Source organism: Lissotriton helveticus, chromosome 6 (assembly GCF_964261635.1).
Source record: "Lissotriton helveticus chromosome 6, aLisHel1.1, whole genome shotgun sequence".
Classification (NCBI taxonomy): domain Eukaryota; kingdom Metazoa; phylum Chordata; class Amphibia; order Caudata; family Salamandridae; genus Lissotriton; species Lissotriton helveticus.
Genome location: NC_136067.1, coordinates 127,603,067 through 127,621,385, shown reverse-complemented (window position 1 = coordinate 127,621,385; position 18,319 = coordinate 127,603,067). Strand labels below are relative to the sequence as shown.

Sequence of the window (18,319 nt, the reverse complement as noted above, 5' to 3'; positions counted from 1 at the left end):
GTCTAAACTAGTAATGCGTGCATACCCATACAGATTGGTAAAAAAATACATGAAACGCGCGTGGTACTATGATCGCGATGCCCTACTCACTAAAAAGGTGAATCTAGACACAGATGCTAACATGAAAAACCCTCTAACTTGTGTAATAACTTTTGGTTCAGAATCCAATCAGATCAGATCAATCATAAAAAGCAACTGGCACCTGATCATAAAGGTTGAACCATACTTAGCTCCACCTCGCTTTGCATTTAAGAGAGGGAGAAACCTAAGAGACCACTTGGTGAAAGCTTATAAAGAACCACCAGTAACAACATTACAGTCACAGTGGGGTTTAGCTCTTATCACCGGGCATTACCCTTGTGGGAATTGTGCAGCTTGTGAGACAACGAAAGTAATGAAAAGTTGCAAATTGAATGGAAAAGATATTAAATTGTTTCATCACTCTAATTGCAATACAAAAAATGTCATCTACTGTATAGAATGTCCTTGTTCACTGCTGTATATAGGAAAAACGACCCAAGAGGTAAAGAAGCGAGTGTTACAACGGATGTATGACGTTATAACGCATACTATTACTCCGCAGACCATTACAACGCGACTTTTACTCCGCATACCGTTACAACGCATAGCGCCTTGGGGCGCTGGATAGTGGTAAGTATAATTTTCTATTCCAACACCAGTCCCCGTGGACACTAGGGAAGGTGTTGGATAGAAAATTAAACTTATTCCCTATCCTACAGCGCCCCCCAGCGCAATGCGTTGTAACGGTATGCGGAGTAAAAGTCGCGTTGTAATGGTAGTGCGGAGTAAAAAATGCGTTGTAACAGGTGTATACCGTTACAACATCAATCCCAAATCCGGTGTAATGTAACTTCAGCCCCTCTTGTTGAACACTACCATCAAAAAGCTCACTTACCTAATGAAATGTGCTGGTTTGTTATTGATGTCATTAAATGCACGAAACAGCATCATAATGTGGATCGTCTCCTCACTCTAAGGGAGAATAAATGGATTTGGACATGCAACACAGTAGAAAAGGAGTTAAACTCTTTAATTGAATGGCATGCTGTATCTACATTATAAAGTTCTGCTGACTATCTGGCTTTGTAGGCAAGTGTTGACTGTATAATTTGTTCATTGTTCATAGTGAGGTAGGTTTTCTGAAACTGTGGCACCTATGATGCCCCACTATGTCAGTGAAGAACATTTGTAACTGGTGTGCCCATACTTTCTTAAGCCTCAATACCTGTTCCAAATTGGCCGCCATTGTTGGTTGGTGTGTTCATACACTTTTCGTCTAACTCGATCCCCCTTCGCATGAGAACACATTAATTATGTTTGCGTAAGACCTCACATTACATCACGGGAAATATAGGTGACTTGATTTTGACAATACAAGTCACGATCATCTAAGAATAATGAGACAGACTTTACGTCACGTCACACGTCATTACGCCGCATGTCATAACGCTGCGTAGGTCAAGGGTTAGGTATCCGAGGAGCCGGGACCGGCAAGCTTAAACCATTGAGTGGAGAAGTTAACGAAGGCTGCATTCCGTGTTCCAAGTAAGCGTAAGCTGAGCGTTTTTCACGTTTCACGCGTAGGAGTCTGTGACATGTTGAGCTCTGTTCCACACTCCAGCCGTGATTAATGAGTCCTTTTTGTTACAGGTGATTGAGTCTCTTTGGACTAATTCTGTATATGTGAGTACTCTTGTAATATGGACTATGGGTTCTTGGTGCACTGTATTTAGTTCCAGTAGAGGATAGAGCGTTCAGTTATAGGTTGATTATCTATTCTTTCATTTTTTGTTATATAGAAATACGTACATCTTTGATGAAATATCTGGATGTTATAAATGCGGCAGCCTGTAAGTATGGACTGGGTTTGTCACACTGCATACACCGTTTAATTCCCACTCTTACACCAATATGCTGATGGTGTTTGCTTTGGTTTTTTAGATTGATTGGACATTACTGTCTGGTTAGGCTTTAAGTCCTCCGGCTGGAGGTTCGTGGTAAGCCTTTTTTGACTTTTATTGTACATAGGTCACAGATTAGTACACTACACGTATGTGTGCACTTTTTAAGTGGTCATAATTGTGTGTATCCTCTACACTTGGGTTGCATGTCTTGGTTCTGCGTTCCCTCTTGGGGTGATTAGATGATACCTCTTAAGCAAGGCATTGTAGATTAAAGTTTTTGTGTTTATATATAGATGTATATGTGCAACTTGTCCTGATGATGGTCCTATGGATTTGTTTTAACCGACGAGGGACCAAAAAGTCGACGCACGACACCGTTTTGTTTCCATTTGTATCATTTGATGTGTCATTAGAATGAATGCAATATGTTTAGTCAAAATCTTTGCCACATGGTAGTTTGATTTTCCATGTAAAGAACAAAAGGTGTCTAATGCTACAAGAGACCAAATCTGTATATTGTGTAGCATTTTTGTTGCCATGTCACATTTTTGAAAAAGAAAATAACTGATAAAAATAAATAACAGTAAAAGACTGTATCTTCCTTGCTTCTATATGAATAATAGATCACGATTGTGACTTAAAGAGGATTGAGGAAAATCATTTAAATAATTCCTATAGGGACAATTTGTAATCTTGTTATTAATCATACCCAGTCCCTACGGGAAAATTGGGTGGCTCTGTCTTGTTTATTATTATTATTATTATTATTGCCACACTGTGAGGCACTGACACACCAGGGGGCGGAGATGTGGATGGTGTAGGGACAGCAGCATTCATCAGCGCCACGCCTTGTGGCAGCAATGCCATGATGAGGATCTGCAGGGCATGGTTGATCCCAGCTACATTTCGCTGATGTGCAGCAGTGGCTGCCATCCTTTCCGCCTCCATTCGCACCATGTCCTCCATGAGCCTCTGCATGTGTGCCAGCTCACGGCTGGAATCGATAGAGCCAGTCTGAGTGGACAGGTGTTCTTCTCGCCGTGTGATGACTCCGGTGATCATCCAGGGCTCGTTGGAGCGGGCCGTGGGTGTCCGTTAGGGACTGGAGCTGATGGGACCTAGACACCCATGGATGGTGTCCAGTTTGGTAGCCATGAGGCCGAACCCTACCCACACCTGCTCAGCCATCTCCCTCTGGCCCTCCAGCACACAGCATTGGAAAGCCATATGTTGTTCCTGGGGGTCTTGGGAGACTGCCGGGGCTGTGGGTGCCTTCTGCTGGGTGGTTTTGGTGGTGGGTGGGGTCTCCTCGATGCAGCGGGCTGCCCTGATCCTGGAGGTGAGTTGCGGATGATGTCAATGATGTCTTGGAGGGCTTGTGATGTCGACTCCTCGTCATCAGAGAAGAGTGGCTTGGACTGCTGTGCAGGAGGTGTTGACAGTGCCTCTGCAATGTGAAGAGGAGATGGTGTATTACAATGTGTCCACATGCATGTAGCCGCATGGTACATGTTGACATTCAGACAGCATGGCATTGTACATTGTAACAGTCTGTAGAGGAGGGCCATGACCCAGAGTCATTGTGGGTGTGCACTGTGCTCTGCTTCATCATGCATGTGTGCCATTGTGGCCATCTCCACTGAGTACCTGGTGGTCACTCACCCTGTTGCGGTTGGGTTGTGTCCTGTCAGGCAGTGTCCGGTCCCCCAACTCAGGCCACAGTCTCCACACTGATGACTGTCGACACCAGTTCTTCCATGTCCTCCAGCACGAACTGTGGCGCTGGACTCCCACCTCCAGTCTGCATTGCTGCCTTCTGGTTGGCTGCGAGTTTCTCCTTGGTCTTGCGCTTGATGTCAAACCAGCGCCTCTTGGCCTCGTCCATTGACCTCTTGTGCTCTCTGACGGCATTCACCTTGCGCATGATGTCCGGCCATATCCGACCATATCCTATTTTTAGTGCCCAATGACACGTTGGAGGTGACGAACAGTTGTTGATGGTGTTCCATCACCTCCGTGATCAGGATCCTGTTTTCCTGCGTACTGAATTTTGTCTTCCTCTTCTTCTTGTCCTTGCTCTTCCCTGTCCCTGAGGTCCCAGGCTGGTCATCCGGGGTGCTTGTGGGGTTGCGCTCATCCTCTGCGCCTGCTTCGGCTGCCTCCGTGGTGCTTGTCAGTTTGTGTTTGTGTGTTTTTTCTACTTTTCTAGTGATTTTTAGGATTCGCCTGAGCCAATGCGCTTGCGCATTGCTCCGGCGAGATTATAGTAAGCGGAAAAGAAAAGTCTACCAAAACGGCTGCAGATCGCATACAGTTCATGTTATCTATGCGCGTGCACACCATCGCCAGCCACATAACACACCACCATTTGTCTGTGCCTCGGCATCGGACTTCAAAGGCTGCCACTCCCCAGCCCCCCACGTGCACATCGTGCACCACCATTTGTCTGTGCCTCGGCATCAGACTTCAAAGGCTGCCGCTCCCCCGACCCCGCATCAGACTTCAAAGGAATGTGCTCCTGCTCCCCCACCCCCATGCCACAGCAATGCCGAGAGCTTGTTTCTGGACGAAAGTGAAAGCCTAACGTGCTTGTTTACATTAGCCTTGCTCCTCAAATGCTGTTGCTGTGTTGCCATCTCTCTAGGGACACTCAGCTTGAAAACACTCGACTTGCTAGCTGCTAGGCTACATTCGCTATGCTTTGCCTCTAGACACGTTGATCCCTTGCAGACTGTGCTGACTCTGCCAATCCTGATTCTGAAACTGACCAACGCAGTCACGACGCAGTCTCTTCTCTCTGTCTTATGATGTCTGCCCTGCCACCATTTACTTCGGATCCTCACACCTCCTCACCCGCACACCCTCACTCACACACCCTCATTCACCATCACTCACCCTCACTCACCCTCACACCCCTCACCCTCACCCCCTCAAACACCCCCTCACCCTCACCCTCACACACCCTCACCCTCACACATCCTCACCCCCACCACCCCCACCCAAATCACCCTCACCCTCACACCCCGTCACCCTCACACACCCTCACTCACCCTCACCCACCCTCACTCACCCTCACAACATCACACCCTCACACCCCTCAACCTCACAACTCTCTCACCCTCACTCACCCTCCCCCCCTCACCAGCCCACACCCTCACCCTCACACACCACATCACTAAGGAACACCACCACATCCCTCAGGGACACCACAATATCACTCGGGGACACCACCACATCACTTGGGGACACCACCACATCACTCAGGGACACCACCACATCACTCGGGGACACCACCACATCACTCGGGGACACCACCACATCACTCGGGGACACTACCACATCACTCGGGGACACCACCACATCACTCGGGGACACCACCACATCACTCGGGGACACCACCACATCACTCGGGGACACTACCACATCACTCGGGGACACCACCACATCACTCGGGGACACCACCACATCACTCTGGGACACCACCACATCACTCTAATATACCACCACATCACTCTGGGACACCACCACATCACTCTGGGACACCAACACATCACTCTAATACACCACCACATTTCTCAGCCCAACCACATCATCACTCAGCACCACAACAGCACTGTCCTTGCTTCCTATCAACAAGCATTGCCATAGCCAATAGGACTCGCATTAGGAAAGTGTAAGCTATTGGCTTTGTGAATGACAATGCTATTAATTTATATATTTTCAAAGCCAACACATATGTAAAAGAATTGTCATTTACAATACCAATAGCTCACACTTTCCTAATGCGAGACCTATTGCATTGCAAATGCTTGTTCCTGCCTGCCATGTGTGTATTGCAGGCCTGGTGCTGCTTAACGCTGATCTCCTCATCGCGCTTTGGCCCATCGCATGTTTTTTCGTGTCGAGGGTTGTGTTTTTATCTCCGTCGAGGTGGTTGTATCGCGGACATTGGCCGCGGTTTTTGCAGACTATCGCATGGTACCACCTTGTTGTGAATTCCACGTTGACACAGGGTTATTTTCTCGCGATAGGCTGAGATGTGTAAAGTTGCGTTAGCATTTTTTGGTGATGTTTAGCACACGTTCTTGTGAATATGCCCCAAAGTGTTTTTAGATTGTCTCGTTCCTGGTTTTGCTCTATGCTGTGGTGTAATTGCTCATTTGTTCCATTTTGCGTTACATCCTCTCTCGCTCTTCTCTTTGGTGCAGCATAAGAACGCCAGCAGCCACAGGTTGTTAGTGTCACTTTTAATAACAATTTCAAAATACAAGCATGGCTTTGTGCTATGTGTAAAGAGTTTTTTTGGTAAATATTTCTTGATTGATAAGATTTATAGGATGTCTTGGACATGATTAAAATGTTTCATTTAAAAACAGGGTGTGTTTTTCATATTGGTTTATGTTCACATGATTACTGTTTCAATATAACCTTCTTGAGTGAAAAGAGCATTATATTATTTTAATAATAGAATTTTGTAAAGTATTTAAGAAGCACTCAAAGAGTAACGAAGTGAAAAAAATACAACATAAGAAAAATTTCGAATCAATTTAGAAAAATAAAGTAAATGACAATAAGTAATATGATGTTAGAACAACACAAATCTAATCACTAGAACCGGAGATATTGAGTTTGAAAGATTTTTGGTGAAAATAGTGCCCTGAAGCACAAAGCACCACTTGCAGTTATCTGGTCATGCTAGATTGGGGAAAGCCACAAGTTCAAGCGCCTCAATGGAGCATGGGTCAGATACAGGGGCCAGATTAGTTCAGCTGATGGGTTACCTTCTCAAGTCCTGCATGAAGAGTTCCATTTGCATTGGTGGGGACTGAGAGGAGGAGGATGTCACGTGAGGAGCAGATCGAGAATATCAGACGGTTGTTGCTGTAGCATAAAGAGATTGTCATTATGGGAGCTACCCATTCAATGCAATCTGAGATTTTTGAGAAGTTAATAAAAAACTACGATTGCAATAAGCTCAAATTTTCATTAGAATTATATCAGAAAAATGCGCTTAATTAAAAGTTTCAAATTATCAAACACTGCTCAAGCAATCTATGCTGATTAAAATTCAACCAAAATCTATACATTTTATCACGTGTCCTCATGTAACACAACTGGTGCTCGTGTAAAGCGCTCTGATACTTGAAACCTTCGGGTCCAGTTCGCCCTATATAAAACTCTGGAAAAAAAATCCTTATTCAGAACAGCACTGGAAAAGATAAAAATAAAATAGAACTACTAGCTTCAAGTGCACAAATACAGTTTGCAGCACTTAATCTCAATGTTTTATATCATGCCTTAATGACGTTCATACAACTTTCACTAGATTGACAAGTTTGAATGGGAGATAATGAATGCATTAGTTATCATCTCATTTTTGAGAACGTCATTGTCTGTGCACAGAGCAGGTTTCACTGGAGCCTTGTGTGGCAGTCATCTTGGGGGGTCAATTCTCAGCACAAAGAAGCCACTTTGTGGTCACCAGGAGTCCAAACTTTAGGATTTTCATGTTTTCTTGAGAGCCAAGGGTTTAAGACCTCTGGGCCGCCTTTTGGAGATCAGGACTCACTCCAGCACAGGCAAGCAGCAGGTCCAGTTGGTGCAGCATGTTTCTGTGTAGCTCACACAGGAAATCATGCAACTGACCCTTGGAGTAACTCTGGGTAGCCTGGTATTAAGGAAAGTGGGTCCAATCTTCATTCTTCAGACAGCAAAGCAGCCTTTCTGGGAGTAGGGCAGTCCTTCTTCTGAATGTTCCTCAGGTCTATGAATGTTCTAATGAGTGGTTCTGAAGGTCCTTTTTTTATAGTTGGTGCAAGGTGTTGTGTGGGGAATCTCAGGAAATGAGAGGGGCTCCTTAAAACCAAAGAGGTAGAGCACCCAATAGACAAAAGTCAGAGAAAATGTCCTCTTTGCTTAACAAAGATCCATCAATTACATCCATACTGCATCATCAGAGCATAAAAGTTCACACTCTCAAAAAAATTCTAAACAGATTGTTTATTACAAAGTAAAATACAATATAAAAACCAAGTTTTCATTAACTGGCAAATACCCTAGTAATCAAGTGTTCATACATAAATGCATCAACGCATTTCAGTGGGTAGTAGTAAGATAAAGACCACCTTCCTCAGGAAAAGTGATGACCCCCGGAATCAAGTTTGTAATTTCTAACATACAAAAACATAGACAAAAAGAAAAATATAAACAACAAACATCAGATATAGCAATATCAAAGGATTACACTTTGGGCCTACCTTAGGTGTGACTTATAAGTATTCAATAGGAAAGTACAGGCCTGGCTAAAGGATTATTTTGCCATGGCACACTGGCCATTTAAACCTGCACAAAAAGCTGCACTGGGCGGCCCAAGACATGTTTTAATGGGCTACTTAGTCAAAGACACAATAAGTGCTGCTGCCCACTAATTTACAGGCCCTGGGTTCATGTAGCACCATTCACTAGGGACTTACAAGTAAATTATATGTACCAATTAGGTAAAAGCCAATTTTATCATGTTTTAAGGAGAGAGCACAAGCACTTCAGCACTGGTTAGCAAGGGTAAAGTGTACAGAGTCCTAAAGCAAACGAAAATGAGTTTAGCAAAGTAAGGGAGCGAAGGAAAAAGGTTTTGGGAATAAAATGCCAAGTACAGTAGATTTCACAATTATAAAGAAAATGTTGTTTGTTATAGTCTTTCCACCCGTAGCTCAATGTGTACATTGTAACAAACATCTGAAGTTTAGTTGCATCTCCATAGTTTGAAAAAATACGTACATTTTGCCAGCATACCACTTTTCTATGGGTGAGATGGGTAGAGCAGCATAGTAACGAATTATATTGATGATGATGATAATAATAAAAATAATAATACTCTTCCCAATATTAATGATGATATCCCAATGTGTTTTCAGATTGTGTCCCTCCTCACTGTTGGTTTTACCCTCTCGTTCCCTGTGCTCGTGTTTCTTAACTTTTACTTTTCATCCTCTTCCTTTCTACCCTTTGGTGCAGCATAGAAACCAGCAGTAGCTCACAGGTTGTTAGCATAGCTTTCAACAATGATTTTAAAATGCATTAAGGTCTTTGCTCTACCACTATTAAGTAATCTCTTGTTTAGTTTGTTACAAAATGCTTTTCATGTAGGCGTTTCATGATTTATAGAATTGGTTTATGTTTGCATGATTACAGGTTGAATAGAGCTTTGTCGCTTAAATAAAACATTATATTGTACGGCACTTTTTTGCTCGTTTGGCTGCTCGTATTTCAGTTCCTCCCATAGTTCAATGTACACACTGTAACACAAATGTCCATATCATAACATGCTATACAATGACAGGCCATACCATACCATACTATAAAATAACATGCCACACTGTCCCATGCCATACCATACCATACCATACCATGATGGGCCATATCATGCTATACCATACTATACCATAACATGAAAGGCCATACCATGATATACAATGACATACCATAACGTACTATGCCATACCATTTGATATCATATAAAATGACAGGCCTGACCATGCCATACCATATCATACTATACAACTTCAGGCCCTACCATTCCATGTTATACAAAGACAGGTCATAACAATAACACCATACCATACCACACCATACAAAGTCAGGCTATACTTCACCATACCCTCCCATACCATACAAAGGCAGGCTATTCCATCCCATCTCATCCATTGCCATACAAAGGCACACTATACTATACCATACTATACAATAGCCTGTGCTCGCCTGTACAGTTACTGTAACTAGAAGCATAGCCTATTTAATCGTGAGTGCTATTGGTAGTCTGTAAGCACGGGTACACAATGCATTTGTAATTGTAAGGAGCTGGGTTACTTACCAGGATGGGGGAAAATCACTTTTAATGTGGAGAGGCCTTCTGCCAAATTGAACTTTAACTGTAGGGGAACATTTATTATGCTCTGTGCCACTTTTCCAAAACTGATAAATACAACAAACTGCTATAAAAGGGGAAACTATCAATGACATATGTTTGCTTTAAGGAAACAAAGCAAACACAAGGAGATGATGGACAGAGCACTGAAAATTTTCAGACACACACCCCCAGTCACCGATCTGGGTTAAATCCATTATCGTTCTTTAGCTCACTTCACCACCCCAGTTTAGACATAGCCATATGCAAATCAGTCTTGACCCTGTGCCTCATGGGAACAGTCCAGCCCGAACTGCCAAGCCATGTCTTCCCTGGACCGAAAACAAGCATCCTGGGACCGGTTTCGGGCTAACAGCCCTCATCAGCCAGGCTAGCTTGAATCACGTGGCAAAGTGAGCAAGGGACCCACATCTGGGCATACCCTGCCAACATAGGGCAAACAAAGCAAACACAAGGAGATGATGGATGGAGCACTGAAACTTTTCAGACACTCACCCCCAGTCACAGATCTGGGCTGAATCCATCATCGTTCTTTAGCTCACTTCGCCACCTCAGTTCAGACATAGCTATATATAAATGAGTATTGACCCTGTGCCTCATGGGAACAGTCCAGCCCGAACTGCCAAGCCATGTCTTCCCTGGACCGGAAACAAGCATCCTGGGACCGGTTTAGGGCTAACAGCCCTCATCGGCCAGACTACCTTGTATCCAGTGGCAAAGTGAGCAAGGGACCCACATCTGGGCACAGCCTTTCAACTTAGGGCGAACAAAGCAAACACAAGGAAATGAGGGACAGAGAGCTAAAACTTTTCAGACACTTACCCCAGTCACAGATCTGGTTTGAATCCATCATCGTTCCTTAGCTGACTTCACCACCCCAGTTCAGACATAGCTATATGCAAATCAGTCTTGACCCTGTGCCTCATGGGAACAGTCCAGCCCGAACTGACAAGCCATGTCTTCCCTGGACCAGAAACAAGCTTCCTGGGACCAGTTTCAGGCTAGTAGCCCTCGTCAGCCAGGCTAGCTCGAATCCAATGGCAAAGTGAGCAAGGGACCCACGTCTGGGCATACCCTGCCAAATTAGGGTGAATAAAGCAAACACAAGGAGATGATGGATGGAGCACTGAAACTTTTCAGACACTTGTGGTAAATAAATAAATAATACCCTATTTTTGAATGTATAAATGAATAACAGATAGCTCAATAAATAAGAGTCAAAATTCGAGGTAGTAGGAGTTTTGCAGGTTTATTACAGCATAAAGGACAGGAACAGGACAACCTGCTTAAGAATAGGATGGCAGGGCCCAGCAGCGCTGCTGGGGGCAGGATCGGGACAAGGGGAACGGAGGACTTTTTTAATAACAGTGCATGAGCATATATACATAACGCAAACACATAGCATTACATTGCAATAGGCGTAGCAGTGGGTGGAGCAGAAGGCATGACGCGTAGCAGTCGCGAAAGATAAGGGTGAAAGTGGGTGTAACAGGGCGTATACATAGACATGTGATGCAAACGTAACAGAATATGTCATGAATGGGGCGGAAACCATGGAGGGGGCTACCTAAGGAGCCGGGACCTCTAACCTGATGGTGCGCGCAAACTGGCAATGACGTGTTACTAGGAGAAGCTGGGGGCTATGAACTTTGTGCTAGGAGCAGAGACTGAAGTCTGGAGAGTCAGGGCGACATGTACCTAAACAGTATCTAGTATCTGATGTTTAGAGAACATGTTGATATAAACTAGAAGTCAGGAGAGGAAAGGCTAACAGACACTAAGACTGGACCATGCATTATTCTTCATGTAGTGCGTGATGAAGAATACTAAATGACCATTAATACAGTATTTCTCTAACATGGAGCCGGAAAGGCTAGACAATGACGGAACTATTGATGCGATTCAGTAGTTTAGGAATGCAGAGAAGGAGGACTGAACTGATAACAGGAACTATAACATACTTTTGGCAGACTCAGAGGCAGAGCCAGGCTGAACCGGGCACTGCGTGGCAGGAAGTAAGTGAAAGGTCGAGGATACAGGTGGGGGCTGTATCGCTCCTCAGCGAGGTTTCAGGAGACAGGAGCTGAATCTGGTGTCCAGGCCCTTTTGAGGCCTAGAGACGGGGACTTTATAATGGAATAACGTGCACACTGAGAAACGTGGCAACGTAGCTTTACATAGACCTGATATTCGTAGTATTCACGAGAACTGGAACTGACATACTAGAGGTGGACACAACTGTAATTGCGTCATTAATCGAACAAAGGGAATGCATATGCATATTTAATCATGCACACATAACATATGATGGAGGAGGCGTAGGGACACAGAACATGGCAAAATTTACTTTTCCACATTCCCTCCTTGTCACTACGTTTCCATCAGGAAACATCAATATTCATGATACCATCTATCATTTCATACAGTATCATTTGCTCGTCTCGAATTATCCTGGAACGGGATTTAGAACGGGGCTTGGGACTAGGAATACAAGAGGTAGCACAAATGCCGCAAATCGCAGGGCCACATTGTATACAGAGACAGCAGCTGAATATGATCGCTACTGCAATACCTAGAAAGGACAAGACTTTCCATCCCCAGGCGGAAATTATATTCCAGAACCAACCGGACCATGTCCAGGTGCCTGGATCTTGGTGTAACAGATGGGCAATTTTATGGAGTCTGGTTATAGCTGAATAAACAGACGGCGCGTTATTTGGAATGAAAATGCAGCAACTAGATCCGATGACTCTACAGGCCCCGCCCCTATCGGCCAGTATGACGTCAAGGACGAGCCGATTCTGTAAAACGACAAATCTCATAGCAGATTGCTCTTCAGTTAAATTACCTAGAGCAGAGGCAGTCTCATTTACTACAGCTTCAAGGGTTCTGGTTAACCTACGGATCAGTTTACTATTCTGGATAGGTCCTATAAAGAAAAAGAAACCTCTATTGAAATCTGTATACTGTTCTAGAGCAGTTTCAGTATAATCGACAATTGGGGACTCCCTTCTATGTCTAATGTGTACTAGATGTGTGTTTCTATGATAATCAGATGGGGCTAGGAAAACTGGTGGCAGTAGGAAGGCAATGTAGCAGGTTCCCTCCCAATCGAGGGGCAGACGAACATATGCAGTTTGACCACAAATAAAATAAGAATGACGTGAAGCTTTGAAGATAGATTTCCCACTGTCACTATACTTGACAATAGTAGTACAAACACTATGTCCTATATGTACGGAACCATTATTTCGGACACATAATTCACCTCTGACTGGCAGTACTGAAATAGCAGGTAAGTCTGGAGTGGAATCAGACTGAACATTCAGGACCATGAAATTCGACGAATAATTACCTAAATTATACACTTCATTTTCTAGATCTAAACCTGTTCTGTGGGGGAGACCTTGCTTGTCTGGGAAACATGTACTGTTAAGAAAAGACATATCTGTTGAGGATGACGTTAACGTGGACCATGCTCCACACGAACCATTATGTGAAAATGGATAAGGAAAAAGTGGCAGAACTCCCTTCGGTGTCTGGAAAGGGGGGAGTCGACCACACACCCAACAATTAGTGGCATTGCTGGTCTGGTGTGAGTAATGTAACATGCGGATAAAGGAATTATTTCTCATAGCGAGGCGGTAAGAGAGTTCATGAGGAGGCAGATCACTAAACGTGTGCTCTACTGTAGCATTAGCAGACATATTTACATGAGAAACTGAAAAGTACAGGTAAAACGCATAACTGGTGCAGGAAATCATAATGCTGAGAAATAATATGAAACATAGAAAAACGATACATCGAATTGAGTTTTGACTAACTCTCTCACTATGGGGGTCTATTTTATACATGTCAGAAACAGTCTAACCGTTTCACCTAGGGGAGGACTTAGACAATCAAACTGACTGACTTATTTTACTAGACCGGAGTTTTAGCTTGTACTCCTGTTGCGGAGTTTTCTCTAACAGGGGAGGGTTTGTAGCAATGTCTTTTGCGGGACAGTCCTTGAGAACAATATTTTGGCAATCCTTCAAATCCTGGGAAATGTTCTTTAAGACGGGTTTCAGTCCATTAAATTGTTTTACATGAGAAAGGTGCACCCAGCCTTTGCGACCTTCCAACTTCACGGCTGTACGGGTGGTGAGGAGGACCTGTCGGGGCTCTTTCCAGCGAGGCTCCAGCGGACTTGATCTGTCAAAATTCCTGACCATCACCATGGATCCTGGAACGATTTCGTGCGGTGCCACCTCGGTATTGTCTGGAAATGCGGCGGCAACCTGTGAACGACATGAGTTGAGGGCAGACATCAAGGAAGCTAGGTAATCTGTCAGCATATTACTTGAAACATCGGTAATACTTCGGGGTCTAGGAGTACCCCACATGTTAGGGGGGCGGCCGAAAACGACCTCATACGGGGACAGACCTGATCTGGAATGTGCGACCATGCGCATATAAAACAAAGCGACTGGCAGAGCTACTAGCCAGTCCACACCCTTCTCTTTACATACTTTGGAGATTCGGATTTTCAGAGTCTGGTTATGTCTCTCTACGAGACCGGCTGCTTCAGGATGGCGTACACAATGGAACTTCCACTGGTACCCCAACAAAAGGGAAACATGCTTCATGAGTTCAGATGAGAATGGCTGGCCGTTGTCAGAATATACGACTCTAGGGAGTCCATAACGGGGGAAAAACTCACGAACCAACTGCTTGGCAGTGGTCGTGGCTGTGTAATTTGGGACTGGATATGCTTCTGTCCACCTGGACAAAGCGCATACAACTACAAGGACATACTTGAAACCTCGACATCGCTCCATCTGAATATAATCCATCTGGAGGACTTCAAAAGGGTGGTCAGGGGGCTGGAATCCACCTTGTTCCACCGGGACACTTTTACCTGGATTAAACTGACAACATATCATACAGGTACGGACTTTCTGCTTGGCTGCAGCTCGTAAATGCTTGTTGAACCAAATGTTCTGGATACTGTCTAACATGGCTTTTTCTCCTAAATGTGCTGGACTATGTGCGGTATTAATAATGACTTGAACCATAGAGTCGGGGAGAAACCATGTGGCTCTACCCTTCGTTAACCATCCTTGATCTGTCTGGACCCCTCCTTGTTCGGACCATTTCTTGATTTCTTCGGGAGTAGCATGTAACTGGATATCTATGACATCTTGTGTAGGGTCCTTAACTGTCATGCATGTAATCGGATCTGGAGTATGTGTCTGATTAACTGGAATGTCTGGAGTCTGTGCTGTAAGCTTGGCTGTGCGATCTGCTAGATCATTACCATGGGAAATAATGTCAGTAACTTTCGTATGTGCTTTACATTTCATGATAGCAATAGATGTCGGTAAATGTATGGCATCTAACAGAGCTTGAATAAGGAGACCATGCTGAATCTTGGTTCCATGAGAAGTCATGAAACCTCTCTCCTGCCAGAGCACTCCGAAGTCGTGTACAACTCCAAATGCGTAGCGTGAATCTGTGTAAACATTAACTTTCGAGTTCTTGGCGTTTATACAGGCTTGTGTCAGAGCAACTAGCTCTGCTGCTTGAGCGGACAGAGTGTCAATACGGTGTGTCTCTATAACTTCAGTGTCAGTAGTCACTGCATACGCGGCGACTAGTTCTCCTGTACTAGTTCTCATACATGAACCATCCACATAAAGTGTCAGGTCGGGGTCTGGTAACGGAATATCTGTCAGATCTTGTCTTGGCTTTGTCGTAATGTTAACTACTTCCACACAGTCATGTGTGGCAGAATTCGAAGTAACTGATGGTAACAGTGTAGCAGGGTTCAGGATGTTGCAGCGTCGGATTTCTATGTGTGGCTGGAACAGTGTCAATTCATAACCTGTTAAACGTGCAATTGTCAAGTGCTGAGTTTGTGTTCGGTTTAAAAGAACTTCCACGGAATGTGGAACTTGTACTGTCAAGGAGTGTCCTAAGACTATGGAATCACTTTGTCTGATAGCTAGGGCTGTGGCTGCAACTGACTTGAGGCACGCAGGCAGAGCCTGGGCTACAGGATCTAATGTGCTCGAAAAATAAGCACAGGGCTTGTATTGTCCTGCTTGATCTTGTGTGAGAACAGATAATGCTGTACCTTCCCGTTCAGTTACGAAAAGTGTAAAAGGCTTACTGTAGTTCGGTGTCGCTAGAACTGGAGCTTGGCATAGGGCTTTCTTTAACTCATTGAAACTAAGTGTATGTTCAGATGTCCAAGGGAGGACAGTCGATACGGCTGCCTCCTGTGTCGTTAACTGTATCAGTGGCTTGGCTAGAAATGCATACTGAGGAATCCATTGTCTGCAATAAGAAGTAAGGCCGATAAAAGCACGTACCTCCTTCTGGGTCTTGGGCTGAGGAAGACTCTCTATTAACTGGATACGGTCTGGTGTCAACTGCCTACCCCTCTTGGACAGTAAGTGTCCTAAGTAGACCACTTGCTGGACACAGAATTGAAGCTTAGAAGGGGACACCTTGTGCCCCATCTCGGCCAGGAAATACAAGACTGTAAGGGATGCTCGCTCGCAAGCACGTTCAGAACGGGCTGTGATCAGGAGATCATCGACATACTGGAGCAGGGCAGTGTCAGTTGGCATGTGAATGTTGTCTAGTTGTCTCTTGAGTGCTTGACTGTAAATACTAGGACTTTCTGTGAAACCTTGAGGAGCTCGTGTAAACATATAGCTCCTTCCATTTAAACAAAATCCGAAAAGGAACTGGCTGTCTGGATGAATAGGGACACTGAAAAATGCGTTCTTGAGGTCGATTACAGTAAAGAACGTGGCTTCGGAATCAATGGCTGTTAATAGGGAAGAGATGTCTGGGACAACTGGGTACTGAGGAACAATACACTTATTAAGCTCTCGTAGGTCAATCACTAATCGATATACTGGGGGTGCATTTGGATCAGTACGTTTCATGACTGGAATGATCGGAGAATTACATACATTGGAGTCAGTTTCTACAACCACTCCTTGAGCCATGAGCTCGTCAATAATTTCGGATAAGGCTGCTACAGCCTCAGGTGGCAATCTGTACTGTCTGATTCGTGGTAACACTACACCTGGCTTGAGAGTCACACGATAGGGTGTGATTTGCATATAACCAACATCAGTTGGACCTTGCGCCCATAGATGCTGTGGAACATTAGACAGTCTTGAATCAAAATCTCGTAATACATAGTGACCCTTGAAGTCACGTAGGAACAATCGTATTCCCTCTGGGGAACAGCATATAACTGCACCTAACTCTTTCAGTGTCTTAATGCCTAACAGGTTTTCTGGACATGACTTAGTAAGTAACAGATCAGTAGTACGGGACAATGGACCTACTTCTAGAGTAACTGGCTTTGAAATCTCATTTACGATAGGTTTTCCTGAAAATCCAAGGGAAACATTTCTTGAGCCTGAGAGCGGAGCCCCTGGAACTTCGGCGTGACTAATTGTGGTCCTACTTGCCCCTGTATCAATCAAGAACTTTCTGTCTTTCCCTAATACTTGACTGTGAACATAGGGACCTTCTTGATCTACAGGTATCTCGATGAGAGGCAAGCCTACCTCCCTCTCTAGGCTGTTTCATGAATACTGCTGGTACTCTGGATACTCAGACTGTGCATACTGGTACATCTGCTGTGTAACGTGCTGTGTTGCAGCGATGGGCTGCGGTGCTGTAACTGTCTGTGGTGCATTCTGTGGCTGAGGAATCTGTGAAACTTGTTCTTGTCTAGGCGGACGTGGTCTTTCTTTAGTCTTACCGGTAGCTATGTTGTGTTTCAGAACTGCACACTCATTTATAAAATGACCTGGCTGTTTACAATAATTGCAGTTCCCTTTAACGGGAGCTGCAGGATGACTGGCTTGATTCGGACCCCTCTTCTGACTGTCTTGAGGAACAGATTGTGCAACTAGTACTTTCATTTTCGTGTCTTTCATACGTTTTCTCTCGTGTTCTTGCTCTTCTCTGATTCTGTTCTGGTGGTATTGAAGCATCTGCAACATCTGGGACGGGGTATTAGCTTGCCAGGTACTTTCGACTTTCAAAACTCGATTTTTAATTTGTGGACTTGAATTCTCGACTAATTTAGTAACAAAAAGGTGAGGATATGACTCACTACTTGTCTTGAGGCCACTGTTGATGCTAAAACATTTTTCAAATCTAGAATAAAAATCACTAATATCTTCGTCTTGTTTCTGTTTACAGGCTGAGATTGCATCCCAGTCTTCTTTTCTGGTGGTTAATAATCTGGGTAAAACTTGTATTAATAATTCCGGTAATTCTTTACATTTATCCCCGAGACCGGTACCTGGTACTCGTGCCTTATCTTCAGCTTCTAGAACTGCCCAATCGATCTTTTTCTCTCCCACCTCCCATTCTTTTTCCTTGAGCTTTTCATACACCCCTGCGGGTAGCAGAACCTTTAACATTTTAATTATATCTGGATACGTGTATT

General features: G+C 44.3%; 1 protein-coding gene and 1 pseudogene across 1 annotated transcript in view; one reads left to right on the top strand and one right to left on the bottom strand.

The window, feature by feature from the left end:
• The window catches only part of LRFN2 (leucine rich repeat and fibronectin type III domain containing 2), a 1,621,598-nt gene that overhangs the window by 1,220,909 nt on the left and 382,370 nt on the right, over nt 1-18,319 (top strand). The gene's annotated exons all lie outside the window — the stretch shown is intronic.
• Nucleotides 1-18,319, bottom strand: part of LOC144762198 (uncharacterized) — a 158,493-nt pseudogene that overhangs the window by 125,895 nt on the left and 14,279 nt on the right.